Source organism: Oryx dammah, unplaced genomic scaffold, assembly GCF_014754425.2.
Source record: "Oryx dammah isolate SB20612 unplaced genomic scaffold, SCBI_Odam_1.1 HiC_scaffold_27, whole genome shotgun sequence".
Lineage (NCBI taxonomy): Eukaryota > Metazoa > Chordata > Mammalia > Artiodactyla > Bovidae > Oryx > Oryx dammah.
The window spans coordinates 31,275,693-31,300,038 of record NW_024070211.1 but is presented as its reverse complement, the minus strand read 5'-3'; the positions used below and the strand labels follow the sequence as shown (position 1 = coordinate 31,300,038).

Here is a 24,346-nt window from a genome sequence, read left to right as displayed (position 1 = left end):
TCCACTTTTTGTTGGCTTACTGATTTATTATAAAAAGGATGATAAGGGATACAAACCAACAGCCAGAGACACAGAAGGCAAGGTATGGGGGAGGGGAAGGGAGCTTCCATGCCTTCCCCAGGGGCACATCTCTCCCCATATCTCTATGTATTACCAAGCAGCTCTGCAAACCTTGCTTTTTTTTGAGTTTTAAAGAAAGCTTCATTACATGGTCCTGATTGTTTCAATCCATTGGCCAATGGCATTGACTCAACTGCAAGGTTGTCTCCTCCCCAGAAATCGAGGGGTGGAACTAAAAATTCCAGCCCTCTAATCACTTGTCTTCTTCTCCTGGCAACCAGCTCCCACCTTTGGATAGGATCCAAAAGTTACCTTTTCTGAAGTGTTTACAGGAACTGAAGATGACAGAACAAATATTATCCTGCTGCCATTATCACTCAGAAAATTCCAAGGGTTTATGGAGTTATGAGCAAGGAAGTGTGGATGATGACCAAATATCTGTGAGAAACAGCTCATATTTCATATCTCTTCTGATAGGCCAAATTTTATCTTTCCTATAAATCACAACATGGCAGATAGCTTAAGGGATTTTGACACACTTAGATCCTCAGGTAACAACTTTCTGTCAATAACCACATCTGATCAGAGGTGTAGAAATGATAACTACGGCAGGCACTGCAGATACAATTTTTTTAACTCCAGGTGACATTCTTTAGAACATGATGTTATAGCATGCACATGGATGTTTTCACGTTACATCATCGTCTTATGATTTATAGAACCCAAGTCTCCCTTATTTTGGAAGGTCTATGAATCCAGATGCTCAAGGTGTATGAGATACAAGGTGACATAAACCAGGATGCAGTGGGGCTTTCCTTGTATTTATATTAATTCCAAAATTCCACATCACATCACAAGCACAGTTAAACTTTTGTGCTATCCCTGAAGGGGAGACGTGACATACCCTGTGAATCCCCCAGGGGAAAGAAGGTATATAAATTCAAGGTTTTATTATTGCTACATACGTATCTAAAAATCAATATTTCTATCTGTCTGGCTATCGATTTACATGTGCACATTGGCTGGCCATTTAAAACAGGCTTTTTAAAAAGCCACATTGCATTAGCGAGCTCTCTGTTAAAATGGGTTATGCATATGTACATGGCTAAAGGTTACAGAGTGTGGGAATCATTATATACTGTAAACCAGGGGAGTTTGTAGTATAAACACAGATTACCTTTCCATCTGGGGCTATGTTTGTATTTGTACATCTCAGATGCCCATAGTCATGTGTCACTCAAACAAGATAATATGTTACAAAGAGGATGGGTCGGTGGAGGGCTTTGTCTCATGTGGGGCCAGATGTAGGGTGGACATATCAGGGGCACATCCGGAGGATCCTGGGGAATCTTCTGCTGAGACCACCGCCCCCTTTGTCCCAGCCTGACTCTGAGCAGGCAACTGCCCTCTTAGGACAATTGAGAAGCAGATTCCGTCTATCATGTCAATGGCCCTCGCTGTGGGCTTTATGAATATTTAATGATATCATTTGCCTTCCCAGAAAAAGAGCTCAGAGAAGGCTTCTCAGTCATAGGTACAAGCAGTGGGCAGCAAGGTTGTGGTTGACATGGAGCAGACTGGCTAGTCACTTCCCCTCCAGGAGAATCCCCAAACTGAAAACCCCAACAGATGGCTCCAGGCTGAGGATGTGGCAGAGAGAGGAGACCATGTGGGTGGTTTCAGACACCGGTCAGGAGCCGTGCAGAGGACGAGGACGTGCTGATCTAGCCTCAGGTGACCATGGCATGCAGTGAGAGGGAAACCAGAGACTCATTTTCCACTCACATGTAAGAGTGCGGCTCAAATTCAGGCTACCACAGAGTATTCATAGATGGTAAATAAGAATGAGCCACATTGCTCCTCTCGTCCCAAGCCAGCATTTTACAAACTGGGAAACCGAGGCCGAGATTGTAACCGATCTCTGAAGTCATACAGCTGTTTAGTGGCCAAGCTGCTTATATATTCCATTTTTGGAATGGTTAGGTTATGCTGCAATAACAAACAGCACCACATTTTCATTTCCTTAATTCAATGAAAGTTTATTTGACCCTTTCACCAAGTTAGTACCAGTCCTAGTGACCCTGCAGGGCAGCTGCCTTCATGTAGTGGCTCAGAGGTCCAGGTTGCTTTGGTCTCATGGCACACCCATCTCGACACATGCTCCTGTGAGTTCAGTGACAAAGAAATCAGGCATTGAGGACCACATGCCAGCTCTGAAATGTGTCATCCCAGGAGTAACTTGTTACTTGAAGTTACCATCCATTGGCAACATTATCCACAAACTCTGAGCAATTGCAAAGAGAGATGGTAAATATACTTTTCCATGTATCCAGTAAGGGGAAGAGAGTTGGAAATATTGGTGACCGCTGTTATTAACCACCATAGCCACATAACGGCTGTTTGATCTTGGACAAATTACTGAACTCTCTGAACCTCAGTTCCCTCTTTTTCTAAATGGGGAAAATATTATCTAACCCATAAGCTTGTTGTGTAGATTAAATGAGATAAAACGTATTAAGTGTTTGATGTATTGTAAGTATTCAAGTAATGGCAGGTACCATTACATATGTAGCCTGATCAACACACTTTTGGGGGCTTCCCTGGTGCTCATCCTGGTCAATTCCTGGGTCGGGAAGATTCCCTGGAGAAGGGATAGGCTACCCACACCAGTATTCTTGGGCTTCTCTGGTGGTTCAGACGGTAAAGAATCCACCTACAATGCAGGAGACCTGGGTTTGATCCCTGAGTTGGGAAGATCCTCTGGAGAAGGAAATGGCAGCCCACTCCAGTATTCTTCCCTGGGAAATTCCAGGGACATAGGGTCCTGGCGGGCTACAGCCCATGGGGTCACAAAGAGTTGGACACAACAGAGCGACTAAGCACAGCACAGCACACTTTTTACTTGCTTAAACAACAGGGTAAACAGGTTGGCAGAGATGAGGAAGAGAGAGGGAGCATAACCCTTAAACCCCAAGGGTTTTAATGATCAGGCTTCCCAAAGTAATGCTCAACAGTACGTGAACTGTGAAATTCCAGATGTTTAAGCTGGTTTTAGAAAAAGCAGAGGAACCAGAGATCAAATTGCCAACATCCACTGGATCATCAAAAAAGCAAGAGAGTTCTAGAAAAACATCTACTTCTGCTTAATGACTACACCAAAGCCTTTGACTGTGTGGATGACAACAAACTGTGGAAAATCTGAAAGAGATGGGAATACCAGACCACCTGACCTGCCTCCTGAGAAATCTGTATGCAGGTCAAGAAGCAACAGTTAGAACTGGACATGGAACAACAGACTGGTTCCAAATAGGGAAAGGAGTACATCAAGGTTGAATATTGTCACCCTGCTTATTTAACTTCTATGCAGAGTACATCATGAGAAACGCTGGGCTGGAGGAAGCACAAGCTGGAATCAAGATAGCCAGAAGAAATATCAATAACCTCAGATACACAGATGACACCACCCTTATGGCAGAAAGCAAAGAAGAGCTAGAGAGCCTCTTGATGAAAGTGAAAGAGGAGAGTGAAAAAGTTGGCTTAAAACAACATTCAGAAAACTAAGACCGTGGCATCTGGTCCCATCATTTCATGGCAAATAGAAGGGGAAACAGTGGAAGCAGTGAGAGACTTTATTTTTGGGGGCTTCAAAATCACTGCAGATGGTGACTGCAGCCGTGACATTAAAAGATGCTTGCTCCTTGGAAGAAAAGCTATGACCAACCTAAGCAGTATGTTAAAAAGCAAAGACATTACTTTGCCAACAAAGGTCCATCTAGTCAAAGCTATGGCTTTTCCAGCAATCATGTATTAATGTGAGAGTTGGTCTGTAAAGAAAGCCCAGAGCTGAAAAATTGATGCTTTTGAACGGTGGTGTTGGGGAAGACTCTTGAGAGTCCCTTGCACTGCAAGGAGATCAAACCAGTCCATCCTAAAGGAAATCAGTCCTGAGTATTCATTGGAAGGATGACGCTGAAGGTAAAACTCCAATACTTTGGCCACCTGATGTGAAGAACTGACTCATTGCAAAAGACCCTGATGTTGGGAAAGATTGAAGGCAGGAGGAGAAGGGGACAACAGAGGATGAGATGTTGGATGGCATCACTGACTCAATGGACATGAGTTTGAGCAAGCTTCGGGAGTTGGTGATGGACAGGGAGGCCCGCTGTGCTGCAGTCCATGGAGTTGCAAAGAGTCGAAGATGACTGAGTGACTGAACTGAAGAAACAGGTGTGAGTGCCTATTTAGGCTCATGGAATACTAGGTGTGATCAAGGTACATCATACCCTAGTGTGACCGTCTGGCATGAGTAAACCTTGCACCTGCCACCTGTCTATTGCAGCAGGCTCCTTTTGATGTTCAGACAACACAGAGACTAATGAAGATTCAATATACAGATGTGTGGATGTATTCAATATAAGATTAAGGGAACCATTGGGGAGTGTTGAGTTACCTTTAGGCCTGAGGTCACAGGGAAGAGGTAGTATTATGGAGCTTAAATGAATGTGGCACCGTGGAAGGGGAATCAACCAACAGAAGCACTAGTGAGCTGTAGACACTCCCAGACCATGGCAAAGCCAGTGGGAATCAGGAGGAGTAAACATGCAAGTCTCTCTCTCCTCCTTTCTTTTCATCTCCTGAAGTTGCCAGCCATTGACCAAAGCCAACTGGAAGACAGAGGACAAGGGGGCCTGGGTGATGTGGTCCACAGAGCCCAGCTTCAGAGCAGAGAAGTCATCCAGAGTTGGGGATACACAGCACCCCTGTACTCAAGCTCTCCCTTTCTCTGCACCATTGTAGACTGCCATTTCCTCCTCTCCCTTCCCCTTCTCTGCTAGTCTGGCTTTCACTTTGCCAGGTTGACTGAGCATTTCCTTAGGTGAAAAGTGCTGCCTGGATGGAGGTAATTAAAGCCACAGAACTTCTATCCACCACATGGAATGAGCAATTCACAGGAGCCAGCCTTGAGTGTTCCTAGACAATCCCATTGACTGCCTTCTGCTTCTGCTGCTATTTAGAGTCAAAGTACAAACACAATTCTTGCCTCTCTAGTCTGTCAGCGAGAGGGATGGGGTAGTGGGCAACTGGCGTTTTGTTTGTTTTTGTTTTTGCTGACTAGCTCCTATGGGAGAAGGCAATCGCACCCCACTCCAGTACTCTTGCCTGGAAAATCCCATGGATGGAGGAGCCTGGAAGGCTGCAGTCCATGGGGTAGATAAGAGTCAGACATGGCATTAGCGACTTCACTTTGACTTTTTCACTTTCCTGCATTGGAGAAAGAAATGGCAACCCACTCCAGTGTTCTTGCCTGGAGAATCCCAGGGATGGGGGAGCCTGGTGGGCTGCCATCTATGGGGTCGCACAGAGTCAGACACGACTGAAGTGACTTAGCAGCAGCAGCAGCAGCAGCAGCAGCAGCTTCTATGCACCTCATCTTGATGACCATTCCTAATTCTCTCTGGGGTATTACCCATTCTTCTCCAATCCTCAGTCCATATCTTTACGTAGAGTTAACTCATTCCTGGCTCAGAGGTAGAACATGTAATATAGGCTTAAACAAATCATTGCATCTAATTCTTCTGCACACAGTAGTTGGTTCAGAAATGGATGTGAAATACAGTCAGAGTGAGAAAATATAGAAAGATTTTGTTAGAAATACTGGAAACAAAGACTGTTGATGACTTCCAGGCAGAATATTGTAGAAGACATCAAGGTTGACTAGTAGTCATTGCACCCTGGATGCTTGTCTAAGCAAGGGTTTCTCAACCTCAGCACCACAGACAGTTCTCTGTTGTGTGGGCTGTCACTGTTCATCGAAGATGTTGAGCAGCAGCCCTGTGTTCCACCCACTTAGATGCCAGTAGCACCCCTCACTGCATTTATGACAGCAAGAATGTCTTTGGATATTGTCAAATGGCCACTGTAAGACATGTTCCCTGGCTGAAAACCACTGATCTGAGTAACATGGTAATTTTATCCAACTTGTCAGAGGTTGGTTGAAGAATAAATGGGCAAGTGGGGCAATTCTGTACCATAAAATATAAGAAGTCTTCTAGGAGATTCTAGGGGACATTTTCTTTCTTTGAAGAAAGAGCCAAAGGAAGAGGTGGTTTTACTTATTTTCCTGCACCTTGCAATGTCTACATATGACACTTGAAATTTCAATAGCTATTATGTGACCATAAAGGCTCTTCTTCTAACAGAAAAATTGATCCTGGAAATGAGCAGAAAAAAACCTTGGCTCCTGACGACACTGTTGAGGCACTTAATTAGCCAGTCTGGATCTCATTGTATCTTTGGATTTCATTTTGGGTGAGCTGAATTTTTTTCTTATTGATTATACTGCTGCTGCTGCTGCTAAGTCGCTTCAGTCGTGTCCGACTCTGTGTGACCCCATAGACGGCAGCCCACCAGGCTCCCCCGTCCCTGGGATTCTCCAGGCAAGAACACTGGAGTGTGTTGCCATTTCCTTCTCCAATGCATGAAAGTGAAAAGTGAAAGTGAAGTCACTCAGTGTCCGACCCTCAGCGACCCCATGGACTGCAGCCTTCCAGGCTCCTCCGTCCATGGGATTTTCCAGGCAAGAGTACTGGAGTGGGGTGCCATTGCTTTCTCCGACTGATTACACTAACTTGAGTCAAATTTCCTGTTGTTTGCAACTCAAGTTGTCTCTCTCTCTCTTTGTCATAAGACACTGAGATTTTTTTTTCTTTTAGTTCAAGTTATCTTAAGTGACATGGACTTTAGAACAGTTGTATGCAAGCCTGGGAGCTTTTGGATGTTCTCTTGTGATCATATAGGGGGATTCTACCTAAGACTTGAGAAAATACAGAGAATGCAGGATGGGAAGTGAGAAACAAAATGCAATTTAGTGACAATGGTTCAAGCATATAAGACAATACATTTTCTTTGCTTAGCTTTAATCCACTAGAGTTGAGTTTTCCATGGACTTCCCTGGTGGTCCAGTGGTTAAGACTCCATGCTTCCACTGTAGGGGGCATAGGTTCGATCCCAGGTTGGGGAACAAAGATCCCTTGTGCTATGGCAAAAATAAATAAATAAATATATATATATATATATATATATATATATAAATAGAGTTGGGTTTTCTATCCCTTGTAATAAAAAATCATCTACCTGATACACATGAAATAAGAATAGAGTCTCCAGTCACCTCAGAGCAGATGAGAGATAGAAGCACTTTGGATGCCAGTCCACCCAAATTAATGCAAACCCTTTGGCTGTGTCTGTACCAGCAAAACAGAATAAGGCACAACCCAGCCTTCCCCACCAGCCCACCTTCCCCAAATACAACAAAACATTTCTGTCTAAAATATTAAGAAAATTATGAGCATCGAATATGGACACTTGTCACAGTTTCAAATTCCACTGACTCATTGTAGATTTTGCCGGGATGATACAAAGACTTATTTGATCATCTTGGGAGATATTGGATTCATAAGAAGGAAATCCAGATACATCCTATCTCACGTTCTTATTTTTCTGGGGAGGAAACTGAGGCCCAGAGAAAGGAAATGATTACCAAGGTCACATGGTCACTGAGGGAGAGCCAAGAATAGGGGCCACGCCTCTTGACAATTCCATCCCTCTTCAATCTCCGTCAGATCACCTATCCAATATTGTTTTCTGAAACAGGCAGAGACTGGGGACTTGGCCTGGCTTTCTGGCATGGGAGAAGTCATTCCACCAGCATCCACATCTTATTAGTGGCATCCATGGGAACACAGGCTTTAAGATCTTTCTGGGACAGCTGCATCAGCAGCCCTGGGAAGCCCTGGGATGGGCGGGACCCTCACCCTCAGCTGGGACAGATGGCCAGTCTGGCAAGGCTGGTCTGGCCGCCTGTTCTTCTTCAGGCAGGACAGGAGCCAGCTGGATGCTGGAAGGCGGAATACACGGAGACAGCAGAGTGGGAAAATGGGCCCCCCCAGTGGCAGGAGGCACTGACTCTTTTGTGCCACCAAAAAAATTCAATCCAAATTTAAAGCTGACACACAGGTGAAGTGGGCAGGCCTCTGTGATTTGATGGGTTCTCCCAGGTTCTGGCTGCCTAAAAATATCCCCTCTACCCGCCTGCCTAGGACACCCTCCCTTCTTATCAGGCCTGCAATTCCTACCATTTGAGTCGTGAAGGCTTTAAATGACAAAGGATGGAACACTATTTCCAGCAGGTCGCCGTTAAAGCCAGTTTCCCAGGAGTGGAAGGGAGGCCCTTGCATCTGCTCCTTTTAGCACAAAGAGCTAATACTGCCAGGAGCTCAGTGAAGACCGGAATGGCCTACTTTACAATTTTTGTCCAACTGAGACACCAGTCACTCAATTCATTCATGGTTCTGGGACCAGGGCCTTGAGGAAATTAGGCAGCGGGCATTAGAGAAAATAAGGCAACGAGACCTCCAACAAAGCATCGTTTTCTGTCTCTCTTTGGCTCCCATTTGGGTTGTCTCTCCATGGGGATCTGGGTCCAAGTTGGAGAACTTTTTCACGGGCTTGCTGTAGCCAGCAGTCGAGAGCTGCCAGAGCTCTGCAGGGCTCTCCAACCACTGTTGTTGTTTTCCCCTAAATTCTTTCCCACTTCATCTTGCCACCACTTTGCCTTGGCCAATCCAGGGGAGAAGAATTTTAATCCTAGCATCTTCTTGAGAAGTAGGGGGCTGAAATGGTAGAGGACAAGGCTGGGAAATGGGAGAGAATCTTCCCCTGCTAATTGATTTTGTCCACCCCATTCCAACAGGTGTCAACCTCCCTCCTCGCTCTGCCAGGGGCTTGGACCAGGGAGGGAGATTGACAGGAAGGGTCAGAGGAACAGTTGCTGGCCGGCCAGAAGGGCCTGGCAGGCAGCAGAGTGATTAATGAGCTTCGGTTTCAGAAGCAAATAACAGTCCAAGGAGGGGAGGCTGGTATTCACGGGACTTAGAGTTGTGCTAAGAATTTACAGGTTATACCTTGAAGGGGAAACCCTCTGAATGCTTAAGGAGGTGCCAAGTGTGGAGTTTACTGGTTACAATCAGGGTGGTACCTTGGTTTGGGTGGGTTCATTCATTCCCATTCATTAATAAGGGGCATGTGGGTAAGACTGGAGAAACCAGATAAATGGACTGATGTCAGACCATTCTGTGATTGTCTTTTCTGAGCAAGACACATGTCTCTGGGGGAGGAGAGGAGGGTCTGTCTTTGAAACAAAGGGATAGTCTCATTGTCAATCATCCTGGCACGAACTCAACTGGATGTTAGCCATAAGGATATAAGGAAGAGGGATTTGTATAAGGAAGCAAAAAAAAAAAGTATTTGTTCTTTCCTGAATAGAATGTCTCCTCAGCTGGCACCAAAAGACCAAGAACAGTCCTGGGATATTTCTGGTGTGAGTACGTGTTGGGCTGGGGGAGGATGCCCTTTGTCAGTGGAGCCAAGCTGGGGCCCAGGAAGGAAACTGATCCGAAGGATGACCAAGGGATTTTGATAATTCTCAGCTTTCCTAATTTCTTCCATTAATCCCAGACTTAGAGGAAAATCTCCTTAAGGTTTACAGCCCAATCTCAGTGATGCTAGTGGCTGAGAGAAGACGCTGATACCTGGGTGGGACCCAGCAGCAAAGCAGAGAGCATCTCCTCCCTTGAGATCACAGATGTACAGAGAATCGGTGGCAGCCGTAGGCAGTGGCGCGTGCATTAGCAGTCACTCAGTTATGTCCGACTATTTTCGAGCCCATGGAAGGCAGTACCCAGTAGGAATCTCTTGGAGGCTGCAGCAGTGGCCTTAGGGATAAGGCCGAAAGAAATAACCTCACAGCCTTTTTCCTGGACTTGGGTAAGACAGTACTCTAGGAAACTTTCCAAAATGATTTGAGGGTCTAAGAGGGCTGGGGTCTCAGTTGAGGTCACTGTAATTGAGCCACAGATATGTCCCAAGGTGCCCAGCATTGTGTTAGTTTCCAGGGATGAATCAGACAAGAACTCGTCCATTAGGACCTCCTCTCTAAGTGACTGCACCCCATCTCTCCAGGTGTCTGGAGCCAGAGGACCCTGGGTGGGAAAGGTCATTCTGAATCTCCAGCTCAGAGGGACCACTTGGTTTCCGTTGCATTGTCCATGCTGCAGGATCATGGACAATGATTCAACTTTAAGAACCACAAGCTTATAAGATCTGTAAGAAAAGTTGGAGAGTTTCCTGGAGACATCTAAATGGCAGGAGCTGGTGGGGAAGAAGGCATCTAAATCTGTCCCTTGATAAAGAGGTGCTTTCCACAAGTTGATAGAGAGTATTGCCCTCACTCCAAGCCAGAGGAAAGGAGGTAAGTCCTGTGGCCAAGTGTGCAGGCTCAGACAAAAGGATTCAAATCCTATTATGTGCCACGTGCTCACTCCTATCTGACTCTTTGCGACCCCATGGACTATACCTCACCAGGCTCCTCTTCCTATGCAATTCTCCAGGCAAGAATACTGGAGTGAGTCACCACCACCATGGGATCTTCCCAACCCAGGAATCAAACCCACATCTCCTGTGTCTCTTGCATTGCAGGGTATTCTTTATCCACCGAGCCACTGGAGAAGCACCCCCCCCCCCAACACACAAGGATTCAGGTCCTAGTTCTACCTCTGTAATCTTGGAGATGTTATTGAATCTCTCAAAGCCTCCATTTCTTCATCTGTAAAATGGGGGCAGTAATGGCAGCTACTCACAGGGAGTCTGTTGAGAATCAAATGAGGAAAATCTGTGTCAAGGGCTTAGTGCTCTGTATGGCACATTAAAACTGCTCTGTGGATTTCAATTATTTAAAAAAAGGTTGTTTTTTTTTTCTCAAAATGTGCTGGAGTTGGGATTATTTGCCTTTTTTTTTTTTTTCTGCTTCAAAGTACATGTCAGCTGTAAACCTTGCTGCTTTTAATATCATCAGTCATTACCAATTGATGAGAATACTCCTGTTGAAGCTCTTGGCTCTTCCATTTTCTGGCAATTTCAGTACTTTTTTCTGTACCTCGCAGCTTCTGTTATGGTACCTTAGGCAAGAGGTAATGTTCCGGTCACCTACTGTTGTGTAACAAACGGCACTGCAATTTAGTGCCTTAAAACAACAACTGTACATGTTTTATCTCATGAGTTTATAGGTCAAGAACTTGGGCCAGAGTTGACCGGGTGATTCTTCCACTCCATTTAGTGTTGCCAGAGGTAACTGGCTGATACCTGGTCTGTGTTGGTGCAATCGGCTAGAATTCTGGGCTCAGCTGGGATGGTCAAGTGTTTACACGTAACCTCTCCTATATGGTGGCTTAAGGTAATCAGACTTCTTACAATGAGACTCAAGATTCCATTAGCCTGTACAGCAAGAGCACAACCTAGCTTCAGAATTTCTAGGATATTAGTTCTACCACATTCTGTTGGGTAATCAAGTCACTAAAGCCAGATTCAAGAAGAGGAGAATTAGATTCCATCTCTCAAAGGTAAGAGCGACAGGGAATTTGCAGTCATATTGAATCTACCAGAGGTAATGAAAGCATACAGATCAATATTTGTAATGTAAAAATACCAACCACTGGGGAAAAAATTTAAAAAATATACGTGATCTTTTATCCCCTCTATGAATGGAGAAACTCTCTAAGCATAAGAGAACTGAAAGAAACCAGAAAGGAAAATTAGAGTTCAAATTTCTGTATTTCAAAAGCATTGTAGGGTTTCCCTGATGGTCCAGTGGTTAAGAATCCACCTGCCAATGCAGGGGACACGGGTTCGATCCCTGGTTGGGGAAGATCCCAAATGCTGCAGGGCAGCTAACCCGGTGCAGCACAGCCACTGAGCCTGCATGCTGCAGCCGCTGAAGCCCATGCGCCTAGAGCTCGTGCTGCACAACAACAGAAGTCACAGCGAGGAGCCCGCGCACCACACTAGAGAACACCCCCGCTTGCTGCAACTAACAAAAGCCTGCTCTCAGCCAAGGTAAGTCAACAAATCTTTTATAAAAGCATTGTAAACAAAATGAAAAACAAACAGAAGCCACGAAAATAGCTACCATATATAATAGATTACTATCACTAAGGTGGAAAATTAATACAAATCAATAAGAAAAAGAAGTCCAACAGAAAATTGAGGAAGTAAATGAATGGACAATTCTTCCCAATAAGAAATGCATATGACTACTGAATTCGAGCATAAAAATTCAATCTCACTCTGAAAATAGACATTAAAACCACTGTAAGGTACTTTGTAAACTCCTTGACTTTGGCCAAAAATACTCTCCTTGATATTAGCAAAGAGTTGGGAGACAGTCATTCACAACAAACCTCCTGGAAATCAGCTTAATAATAAATACCAAATTCTTATCAAATGCCATACTCTTGGAAAGCTATTTCTACTTCCAGAAATTTATCCTAAAGAAATAGTTATCAGCATGCACAAAGATTTAGAGATGAATATACTCACTGCAGTATTATACAAGATAACACAAAATTGAAAGAAATCTAATAATAAGAGATTGCTTAAATACATTTCAGTATTTTCACACAGCATAATATTGTGCAACCATTAAAAAATAAGGTAAAGTATGATATCAATATGAGAAAATTTTCACAATTTATTGTTAAGGGAAATCTATGCTGTATGATTCCACTTTTGCACAAATAAAATATTTACACAGAAAACAATGTTGGTCTGGCATATATATCATTGCTTCCACTACTCAGAGCCACTTAAAGGCACAAATCTGCTATTAACACGTTCATGTGACTCTCATGGGTTGAACTGTATTTCCCTCCCCCACCAAAGCTTTTAGAGCCCTAGTAGTTGTACCTGTGAATGTGACATCATTTAGAAGTAGGGTTTTTGCAGATCAAATTAAGATCATTAAGGTGGTTTGTCATCCAGTAGGACGTTGTCCTTATAAAAGAAGAAATTTGGACATAAACATATGCACACAGAGAGATCACTGTGAAAATGAAGGCCGAGATTATGGTGAGGCAGCAAAACCCCAAAAACCCCAAAGATTCCAGCAAATCACCAGAATCTAGGGAAGAAGCACAGCCTTCGGGAAGACTCAGTCATGCAGACACCTGGATCTCAGACTTCTGGCCTCCAGGACCATGAGACATGGATTTCTGCTGTTGAGACACCCAGTCCACGGTGTTTTATTATGATAGCCCTAACAAACTCATACAGCTGTGCGACCCTGTCTACCGGATCAGACTGCCTGGGCTAAGCTGGCACACTCAGAGTCATCTTGGAACTTGGAATTGGGACAATGAAAGAAGGAGCAGGGAGACTGACCAATCCTGGAGGCTCCAGGGCAGACAGCAGGGCCTAAGGAGTGAGCAAAGGGAAACGCTCTTCAGAGACAGCAGATTGGAGCAGATGGAGAGATGAAGCCGAGATGCCAGGAGCACAGGGTCCCAAAACCCCATGGAGCCAGAAAGAGCAGCTTCAGTGTCTGCTGGAATGTTGTTCACTTGAGGCCCAGAGATTCTTTGTGCCTTGCAGGGCTCCCTGCCGGCCCCACCCACTGCCGCCTCTGATAACATTCCTGAGTTCAGGTCAGCCGGAGTAGATTTCTGTTCCTTACATCTCCAAGGGCGTTGATGAGAGCACACAGGAAGGATATATAGCAAATATCAGTACTGGTTATTTCCAGATGCTGCTTCTTATTTCATCCCAAAAGTTTATCACAATTTCTAATTTTTCTACAAGTAACCTATATATGTTCTATTTTTTAGGCTAACTAGAATAATTTATTTATTGTTCATTTACAAATAGTTATTGAGAGTTTTCTGTGTGCTGGGCATTGAACCCTAAGAATGCAATGAACAAACCCACAAAATCCTCGTCCTCGTGGAGCTAAAGATAAAGAAGATGCATAAATAAAATTTACAATATGTTAAACAGTGATAAGGGATAAGGAGACAATAAAGCGAAAGAGGGAGATGGAATTGTCAGGTGAGGTGGAGAGTTTTAATTTTAAGCACAGTGATCAGGGAGGATTTTGCTGAGCCAAGACATGGGGGCGGTCAGAGAGCGAGTCAACTGAGTGTCTGGGAGAAAAGTGCTTCAGGCAGAGAAGTCCACAAGTGTAGAGTATCTGAGGTGTGAGTGCAGCTGGAAAGTTCCAGGAAAATTAGGATGGCCAGTGTATCTGAAGCAGCATGAAAGAGAGGGAGAAGACTGGGAGATGAGGTCTAAGGTATAATTGGGAAGAGTCAGGCATGCCATTTGTGGTCCTGTGGGTCATGGTGAGGAGTTTGAGTATTTTGGATTATTTCTCAGTCAGGTTGCAACAAATTATCTCAAGACACAGTGGCTTGGGCTTCCCTGGTGGCTCAGCGGTAAAGAATCTGCCTGCCAATGCAAGAGACGTGGGTTTGATTTCTGATCTGGGAAGATCCCACAGGCTGCAGAGAAACTAAGCCTATGCACCACAACTATTAATACTGCGCCTGAGTGCTACGAAACTACTGAAGTCCCCGCGCTCTAGAGCCCATGTTCCACAGCAAGAGCAGCCGCCACAATGAGCTGCTTGTGCACCGCAACTGGGAAGTAGCCCCTGTGGAAATCCTGCACGGCAACAAAGACTCAGCACAGCCAAAATTAAATAAATAAACATTAAAAGAAAAAAAAAAAAAGACATGGTGGCTTAAAAGAACAGCACACTTTAGTAGCTCATAGTTTCAGTGGTTCAGGCTGGACACTGCAACCAAGATATCAGCTAGGGCTGTATTCACCTGATAGCTTGAGAGGAGCTGGAATGTCCACTGTCAAGGTAGCCGATTTACACACCTGGGAAGTTGGAGCTGACTGGCGGCAGGAGGTCTTAGCTGTACCGCCTGAGTGTCTCCATGACATGGAGACCAGCCCAGCTCTGCAGTGAATGACCCAAGAGAGAACAAGGTGAAAACCTCAAAGTCTTTTATGGCCTGGCCTTAGGAGTCACATTCCATGCACAATATCTTGCAATATCTTACTGGTTACACAAGTCAGGCCTATTCAATATGAAGGCTCTAAACAAGAAGGAGAACATTAGGCCACAAGCATCACTGGGTGCCCATTTGTAAGCTGGCTACCAGTTATTCTATTTAAATGTTACTTTCCAATAAATGCACAGACAAGTGATTTGCAACGTTCAACTGCATCTTTCTTTGCCGGGTTTGTCTAAATATAACCACAATGAAGAATAAAATAATTCTACAGTTCTGACTTCCAAGGGCCTAATCTATGATAGTCAATCTTTAATCTGTAAATCCTCTCCTGATATGCTATTTGTCTCCAGGATAAAAGAAAATCTTACTAAGATGCTTTAGTTGTAAATAGCAGGCATCAACTTTAGCTGGCTTGAGCACAAAGAAATGGAATTTGAGGGAAGGAGTTGATGGTGTCTCATAGAAATGATGGGAGAACTCAGTTGTCAAACCCAAAGGAGGACTGGGCTTCCCTGGTGGCTCAGACAGTAAAGAATCCACCTGCAATGCAGGAGACCCAGGTTCAATCCCTGGGTCGGGAAGATCCCCTGGAGAAGGAATTGGCTACCCACTCCAGTATTCTTGCCTGGAGAATTCCATGGACAGAGGAGATTGGCAGGCTAAGTCACAAAGAGTTGGACACAACTGAACTACCAATACTTCACTTTTCACTTTCAGAGAAGGACGGGAAACAAAGTGGTTCTGGAGACCTGAGCGCCTGAAGCCTAGGGGTCTTCTCTGGGAGCACTGTTAATGTGAAAGCTGCCAGACCCTAGAGCCCCAGTTCCAGATGCCAAGTTCTTGTGAAAGAGCATCTGACTGTGAAATGGAGCAGGACTCCATGATTCTTGCCCAACCCCCCGCCCCCTCCAACGCCACCACGTCTTCTGCCTGCTTTTTGCCTGTGGAAAGCTTCAGTCAAAGAATACATTTAATCAGAGAAGTAAGAACTGCTGAAACAAAGGAAAAGAGTCTAAGGAAACTAAACAATAATAATGTAGTCATTAAGCATAGTCAAGGACCTTTATTTCTTTCTCAGTTCAGTTCAGTCGCTCAGTTGTGTCCGACTCTTTGCGACCCCATGAATCGCAGCACGCCAGGCCTCCCTATCCATCACCAACTCCCGAGGTTCACTCAGACTCACGTCCATCAAGTCCGTGATGCCATCCAGCCATCTCATCCTCTGTCGTCCCCTTCTCCTCCTGCCCCCAATCCCTCCCAGAATCAGAGTCTTTTCCAATGAGTTAACTCTTCCCATGAGGTGGCCAGAGTACTGGAGTTTCAGCTTTAGCATCATTCCTTCCAAAGAAATCCCAGGGCTGATCTCCTTCAGAATGGACTGGTTGGATCTCCTTGCAGTCCAAGGGACTCTCAAGAATCTTCTCCACCATCACAGTTCAAAAGCATCAGTTCTTCGGCGCTCAGCCTTCTTCACAGTCCAACTCTCACATCCATACATGACCACAGGAAAAACCATAGCCTTGACTAGACGGACCTTAGTCAGCAAAGTAATGTCTCTGGTTTTGGATATGCTATCTAGGTTGGTCATAACTTTTCTTCCAAGGAGTAAGCGTCTTTTAATTTCATGGCTGCAGTCACCATCTGCAGTGATTTTGGAGCCCAAAAACATAAAGTCTGACACTGTTTCCACTGTTTCCCCATCTATTTCCCATGAAGTGTTGGGACTGGATGTCATGATCTTCGTTTTTTGAATGTTGAGCTTTAAGCCATCTTTTTCACTTTCCACTTTCACTTTCATCAAGAGGCTTTTTAGTTCCTCTTCACTTTCTACCATCAAGGGCTGTAGATAATATTCTGAGCCATAGCCTGTGAGCTGTCTTACAGATACCAAAACACCAAGTGGAGAAGGTAACTACTTGATGACTAGAATGTACCCAGGACTTGAGCTGCCATAATTCGGAGAAGTGATTGCAAAGAAATGGGAACCAGTGCATCCCGAAACTGAAAAATTAATTATACCTAAAACAACCAAGATGATGCTAGTCAGACCACTGATGACCAATTGAAGACGATTGTTAGAGATGACTGTGCTGTTTCTGCGTGTAGCCCCCTCCACCAACGCCCGACTCTGTCTGTAAATGCTCTCACCCCTGCTTGTTGGAAGCAGGCAGTCGGCCTTTGGACAGATGTCTGCCACCCTCCCTTCTCTACCACTGCCAGTTGCCAGCATCTGAAATGAAGCAAACTTTCCTTTCCACCAACCTGTCCTGTTTACTGGCTTTTAAGCAGCAGAGCAGCCAGACCTCCTACTCATATCCTTTCGGTAACAGTTGGGTTGATTGAGTGTGCCCCACCTCCAGCTAGACCTATGACCTGGATTGGGGGCAGGGGAACAGGGAAGCAGCTTGTGATACAAACTCTATCTGGAGTGTTCACCTTGAATATTGTGTGGAGGATGTTTCCAAAGAAGAGTGAGTCTTTGCGAGTTAAGCAGTCACCCCAGGAATTATTTTCTATAAAGCTCACAGACATACTGTATTCAGATGGTCACCACTGAAATTTCCTTTTTGGCATTTTTACATCTGTCTGTGTTTTTACATAAAATTATTTTATTATCATACCAAACAAAATGAAAAATTCTTTCATCTTGTTTAATATCCAGCTCAAAATTTCTTGTCTCAAGGTGTTTTTTTACATTAAACTTTCTTGTCTCAAGGTGTTTTTTTACATAAAATTTCTTGTCATTCAATTTTTTCTTTTTACGTTTAATTTGATTCACATTTTGGTTTTTAGCCTAGCATAGGATTGTGTCCCTAGTGGGGCACTTTGGAAAAATGTGGAGTGATTTGGTTTGTCCCAGTGATGGGTAGAGGTCCGTCTCCTGTCAAAGACAGCCTGGGACCCAGCAGCTTGATCTATCGCAACTTGAGCAGCAATCCTTTGCATGGCTCACCCTATGCTCCACACAATTTTCAAATGTCCCACTAGATATTTACAGAGCTGGAAACTCACTTATAATCATCTGAGCTTTAGAATGTAGCTTCATTTTATATGTAAACAGAAGGACTTTCTAAAAGGGCTTTTAATATACACTAAGTATACCCCAAGAATGGAACTATTACGCAAATCACAGGAAGACTGTATTTGATATTTTGTTCAGTGCTTTATCAGGAGCTGTTCACCAGTTTGGAAAGTCACATCACTGACAGTAAAAGCTGTGCGTGGTAATTGAGTCTTCTATATCCCTGTATTAGTCTTCATTTGTAGCTGTCACGTTGGTGGTGATATTATTTTGAGGAACTTGCATCTATTTCATGACGTTGTCTAGCGTAGTCCTCTTCTGAGCTGCTACCTATTGAAATAACCCCCTAAGTTCTATTTCTAGCCTCTTTCAACTCAAAGTCTCTCCCAGCCCTCTTCTTATCATGCCCAAACCAGACATGGAAGGCTCCAACTGCACGTGTCTCAAGATAAAGCCTGACATCCACGTTTGGAGGGACTAGGATCAAGATGCTGACGCTGGAAAAGATTGAAGGCAGGAGAAGGGGACGACAGAGGATGAGATGGTTGGATGGCATCACTGACTCGATGGACGTGAGTTTGAGTAAACTCTGGGAGTTGGTGATGGACAGGGCAGGGAGGCCTGGCATGCTGCAGTCTGTGGGGTCGCAAAGAGTCAGACACGACTGAGCTGAACTGAGGAGCAAGAGGGGGACATGGATTTCCTGAGCTCCCTTTCAGGGGAGAGGACCGGGGAGTGCCTCTGTGGATCACAACAGAAAGGAGATGAGCTGAGGCTGGCTTACCAGAAGAAAATCTTCGTGTCTCACTCCTGCCACCACGGCTGCTGTCACCACCATCAACATCCACCTTCAAAACACAGCTCATTTACAGGCTTCAGATTCACCTTACATTTCTTGAGCACTGCCTCTAGGCCAGCCGTCATGGTACCAGGCGTCCTAGAGCACTGAGGTGGGTGTTACTCCCCCAGTTTTACCTGTAAGGAAATGGAGGGTGAATTTCTACAGCAAAGAATGGAAATCCTCCTAAAACCATCTCCTTGCTTCCAGAAAGGCTTGGATGGTCCTTTCCACGTTCCATGCCCTTTTGTCCCTTTCTACCCCGGTGAAGGCTGGGAGGAGAAAGAGGCAGGAGGAGTCCTGGCCAGATGGCAGGGTATTAAATCAGATGACTCTGATTGAATAATTTGTTGCTCTTCTCTTAATTAAAAGGCTTTTCCCTAAATGACTTGCTGATCCCACAAGGCAATATACACTGGTTGGGCAAGAATTGGGGACACCAAGGGAGATTTAGACTGAGAGGGGAAATTGTGAAAAAGAGGTGCCCAATAGGTAGAAGAGGCCCTACTCATGCTGAGGGGCAGTTTTGGGGACTCCCTCTCTCTTCATGTCTGAAATGTGTTCAATCTAATGACAGACACTTAGGGAACTGGTTCTTCTCTGGGTTTATCTGGAAGCTGCCTCAACCATCAGTTCAGTTCAGTTGCTCAGTCGTGTCCGACTCTTTTCAACCCCATGTATCGCAGCACGCCAGGCCTCCCTGTCCATCACCAACTCCCGGAGTTCACTCAGACTCACGTCCATCGAGTCGGTGATGCCATCCAGCCATCTCATCCTCTGTCGTCCCCTTCTCCTCCTGCCCTCAATCCCTCCCAGCATCAGAGTCCTTTCCAATGAGTCAACTCCATAGGACTCTTGAATTTCTGAGATCAACATGTAAGATTCATTTTACTAACACATGGCTTGACACTCAGTTTCCCCAAAGTGCCGTCTGGCTGTGGGAAGTGGTTAGAGGACGCTTGGGGGTTTTGCATATATAATGTTATTTATACGCTTGATACACTGGAAAGGTGGTAAGGTGGTGGGGAGGGAGGGATGACTGGGGGCTTCTGTTGTTCCAAGCATCGTCACCATCTGCAGTTGCAATCAAATGACATAATTTAATAAGCTCTCTATTTCTTCTGTACAATTACAGTGTACAAGTCTCTGTGACGAAAACCTGCTTCACAGCAATTATCATACAGACCATATTTTCAAAGCTTCAAATGTAATTAGAATGTGTTATTGATACCATTGAGCTAACAATTTAAACTTTGAGTTTATTTGTGAGGGATCGGTTCTGTGAATATTGATACTCTGCCCCTTCAACTGCAGTTGGGAGTTAGGTGGAGAGGCCAAATTCAGTCAGAGCCACGTAACACACCCCTGCTGAGGCACTCCCCCAAAGAGCTTGTCATTTAGGAGCTTGTCCTGTCAATCTATAACTCTTTCTCTTAAACATTATTTCATTCAATTCACCAAATTTTCCTCAGCAGTTTTTGTTTGTTTTTGATATGGGCAATTTTTAAGTCTTTATTGAACATGTTACAATATTGCTTCCGTTTTATGTTTTCGTTTTTCGGTCACAAGACGTGGGATCTTCGCTCTCCTATGCGTGGGTGCCAAGTTGCTTTAGTTGTGTTCGACTCTTTGCGACCCTATGTACTGTAGCCCACCAGGCTCCTCTGTCCAACCCTCACTCCTGCTTTGGAAGGCAAACTTAAAACCACTAGACCTCCAGGAAAGTCCCTTCCTCAGCATTTGTGATTTCATCACGTTGGATCATCCTCGGAGCTACCATTTTCCCCTAGTTATTTCTGGGCATCAAATTCCTACTTGTCCTTCGAAAGCCAGTTCAGGCACCACTTCATCACTTGCACCCCCTTGTCCCGTGGGCCCTCTGCACCCACCATCACTCCAGACAGCAGTGATCTCTTCGCTACTCCTCACAGCCATGCATTCTTTTCGTATCACATTTTCACACACATCTCCCATCTTCCGCTGGACTAGAAGCTCCTGGAGGCAAACATTTTCTTTTTATGTTTCTCTTCCAGTCATGGGGCTTTCCCAGTGGCCCAGGGGCGAAGAATCCTCCCACCATGCCGGAGACACGGATTTGATCCCTGGGTCAGGAAGATACCCTGGAGAAGGAAATGGCAACCCACTCCAGCATTCTTGCCTGGGAAATCCCAGGGACAGAGGAGCCTGGCAGGCTACAGAACATGGGGTCACAAAGAGTCAGTTAGGACTTAGGGCCTAAACAACAACAAAAATAGTTTCAATCATAGACAATTGGCATCTTGCAGGCAAATAATAAAGAACAGATGCTTCTTACTTTGTTTCATCCATTCGCTATTATGTTATCAGTACCACCACCATTTTCATTGTAGTAGCTTTGTGGAACATTTTAAGCTTTAACTCTAGAATAATAGCTTACATCTATTAGCTTATGTCACTTCCTATGTTCCAGGTGATAGGCTAAGCGCTTTATATGATCTGATTTAATCCTAAAAGTTAAGTCTCTGGAATAGACTCTATTTTTCCATTTTATAAAGGAGGAAGCCAAAATAGGAAGAAAGTAAATTACTTCAAAACAAATGCAAAGATCAAAGTGCAGAATGACATGTTCAGCCTGTTACCTTTTATAGAAAAAGGAGCAAGGGTTAAATATGTTTTTACTCACATAGGTGGCAGTAGTGGTAAAGAATCTGCATGCCAATGTAGGAGACATAAGAGACACAGGTTCCATCCCTGGGTTAGATCCCTGGGTGGGGAAGAACCCCTGGAGGAGGGCGTGGCAACTCACTCCAGTATTCTTGCCTGGAGAATCCCATGGACAGAGGAGCCTGGTGGGCTACAGTCCATAAAGTCACAAAGAGTCGGACACAACTGAAGCGAGTTAGCACACACCTAAAATATACCCAGAAATATATGCACTAATGTGATAACCAATATTGACTGTTGGGCAGGGAGGCTAAAAGCCAGAGGTGCAAGCAGAGGCAGATTCAAGTCTTGGAGGCACTGAAACTCATACAATTTGGTCGGGACAGCTTTTAAAGAAAAAATAATGTAAAGTGAATAGAGAACCAGGTACCTAACAGAGCCTTAGAAGAGACCCAAGTAACGAGGTACCTGAAGCTGAAACTCGTGTAGCTTCATGTTAAATCTGCTTCCAGCTGGAAAAAAGCATTTTACTGTATGTGCTCTTATATGTGCACAGAATTTGAATCATGAGGATGTATTGCTTATTCAAAAAATATACTGCTTTTAATTAATATTTTAAAATACTATCTCTCCAACGGATAGCATGAAACAGGACTTCTAAATTGTTCAAACAGCAAATCACTGTTTTCATTTGTTGACAAACAGAGAAGGAGGTGCCTGTAGTAAGCTAGAGAGGACGCTGAGAAGCAGCTCTGGAATTTCCTGTTTAAATGGAAACAGGGTATCAGAAGGTTGGGAATTTACCCCTATCATTTGAAAATAGAGACTCCGGGCCTGAGTCTAAAATGCTTGAGTATGTGATACTTACCAGACTACACATCACTTGCTGCACAAGTAGGGTTAAGGAGAAAGTCCCTGCTCTTTCACTAGCTTACAAGAGCAAAATAAAAACTCAAATCATAATGAGCTGATTGCTCAGAGAAAGGTTGATTTCCTGGAAACAGGGGCTGTAGGACCAAGGAGGTGAGTGGACTGGATGCTAATGCTCTTTCCCAAATGGATCTGATGGCCCGTGGTTTGCTATTAGTGCAGCCAGGAGAAGGAGGTCCTTTACTGTAAACTACCTAGAAAGCATTCGTTCTCTTAACCACTCAATTAGGATAATTTACCCTCGTGATATATGGGACTGTTCCTGCTCTGTGATTTAGTCTGAGCATGCCTCCTTCTAATGCAGATGGAAATAGCTCTGTTTGCAGCAGATGGCCAACCTGCATCCTCACCACCCTAATGCCTCACCCTGCAGCTTGCAGCCTGGCTCTGTGGAAGGATTGATCACAAGCCCCCAGGTCAACAAGAACATAAAATGGCTAGCAGCTCCCTCCATCTCTCTCTCTCTCCCATAGACAGAAAAAACTGCACTTGCAGAGAATTTGGAATGGACACTAAGGAGAATCATCTGACAGGTAAAAAATGTGAAATACTGGAGTCAGGGTAGGAAGGAGAGGTGTTTTCCAGATCCAGAGGAATTCCACACTTTGGATGGTTATCTACATGCTGTCTTAGTTACAGTGGAAACAGCATGCAGCCCTCAGGGCCACCTAAATTGACCCCTACTTTTGAAATTCCTTATCGACTGAAAGACCTTTTGTTTGTGTGATGTTTCATTTGAATCAGGAGTGGATCCCCTTTCTTTTTCTATTGAAGGGAGGGAAGGCAATTAACGGCTGCAGAAGTAAAAATCAAACCAATATGAGTGGGAAGGGACTTCCCTGGTGGTCCGGTGGATAAGACTCTGTGCTCCCAATGCAGGGGGCTTGAGTTCAGTCCTGGGCCAGGGAACTAGATCCCAGATGCTGCAACTAAAGGTCCCATGTGCTGAAACTAAGACCTGGCAGAACAGAGCCAAATAAATAAATATTGCTTTAAAGCAAGCAGGGAAAAGCTAGAGGAGGGAAATATAAACTGTTAGGCTCACAGTCTTTGGCAACTGAAAACCAGGAGAAATTCATGACATACAACAAACTGCTAAAAATGTTTTGTTTTTTTTTTTTTTCCATGATGTGAGCAGGCTGGATATGGGGTTAGAGAAACAGAGGTGGGGAAAGGGAAGAGTAAAAAGGTAATAAATGTAATACTGTACAATACAAAAAAGAAAGATGTAGTAAGAGACCAAGCATAAACAGAGAAAAGTGGAAGTCGCTCAGTCACGTCCAGCTCTTTGCGACCCCATGGACTATACAATCCATGGAATTCTCCAGGCCAGAACAATGAAGTGGGTAGCTATTCCCTTCTCCAGGGGATCTTCCCAACCCAGGGATCAAACCCAGGTCTTCTGCGTTGCAGGTGGATTCTTTACCAGCTGAGCCACCAGGAAGCAAGAAGAGTCCAGACAGAGTGATGGGAACAGTAACACAGGCTGGGATCATGGACTATTATTCGCCCCCTCGTGGCCTTCAGGGATATTGCACCAAGCCAATGACTCCTAAAGGGCTTCCCTAGTGGCTCAGATGGTAAAGCGTCTGCCTGCAATGCAGGAGACCCAGGTTCGATTCCTGGGTCGGGAAGATCCCCTGGAAAAGGAAATGGCAATCCACTCCAGCACTCTTGCCTGGAAAATCTCATGGACGGAGGAGCTTAATAGGCTACAGTTCATGGGGTCGCAAAGAGTCAGACACGACTGAGCGACTTCACTTTCAATGACTCCTAATCTGAAAGACTCTGATGCTGGGAAAGATTGAGGACAAGAAGAGAAGGTGGCCACTGAGGATAAGATGGTTGTATGGCATCACTGACTCAATGGACATGAGTTTGCGCAAACTCAGGAAGACAGTGAAGGACAGGGAAACCTGGAGCACTGCAGCCCATGGGGTC

At 44.7% G+C, this 24,346-nt stretch overlaps 1 non-coding gene across 1 annotated transcript; it reads left to right on the top strand.

Annotated features, from left to right (window-relative positions):
- The first annotated feature begins 23,967 nt into the window (after positions 1 to 23,967).
- TRNAC-GCA lies at positions 23,968 to 24,039 on the top strand. The gene has a single exon. It is a non-coding gene; the product is annotated as a tRNA-Cys (tRNA).
- Positions 24,040 to 24,346: the final 307 nt, after the last annotated feature.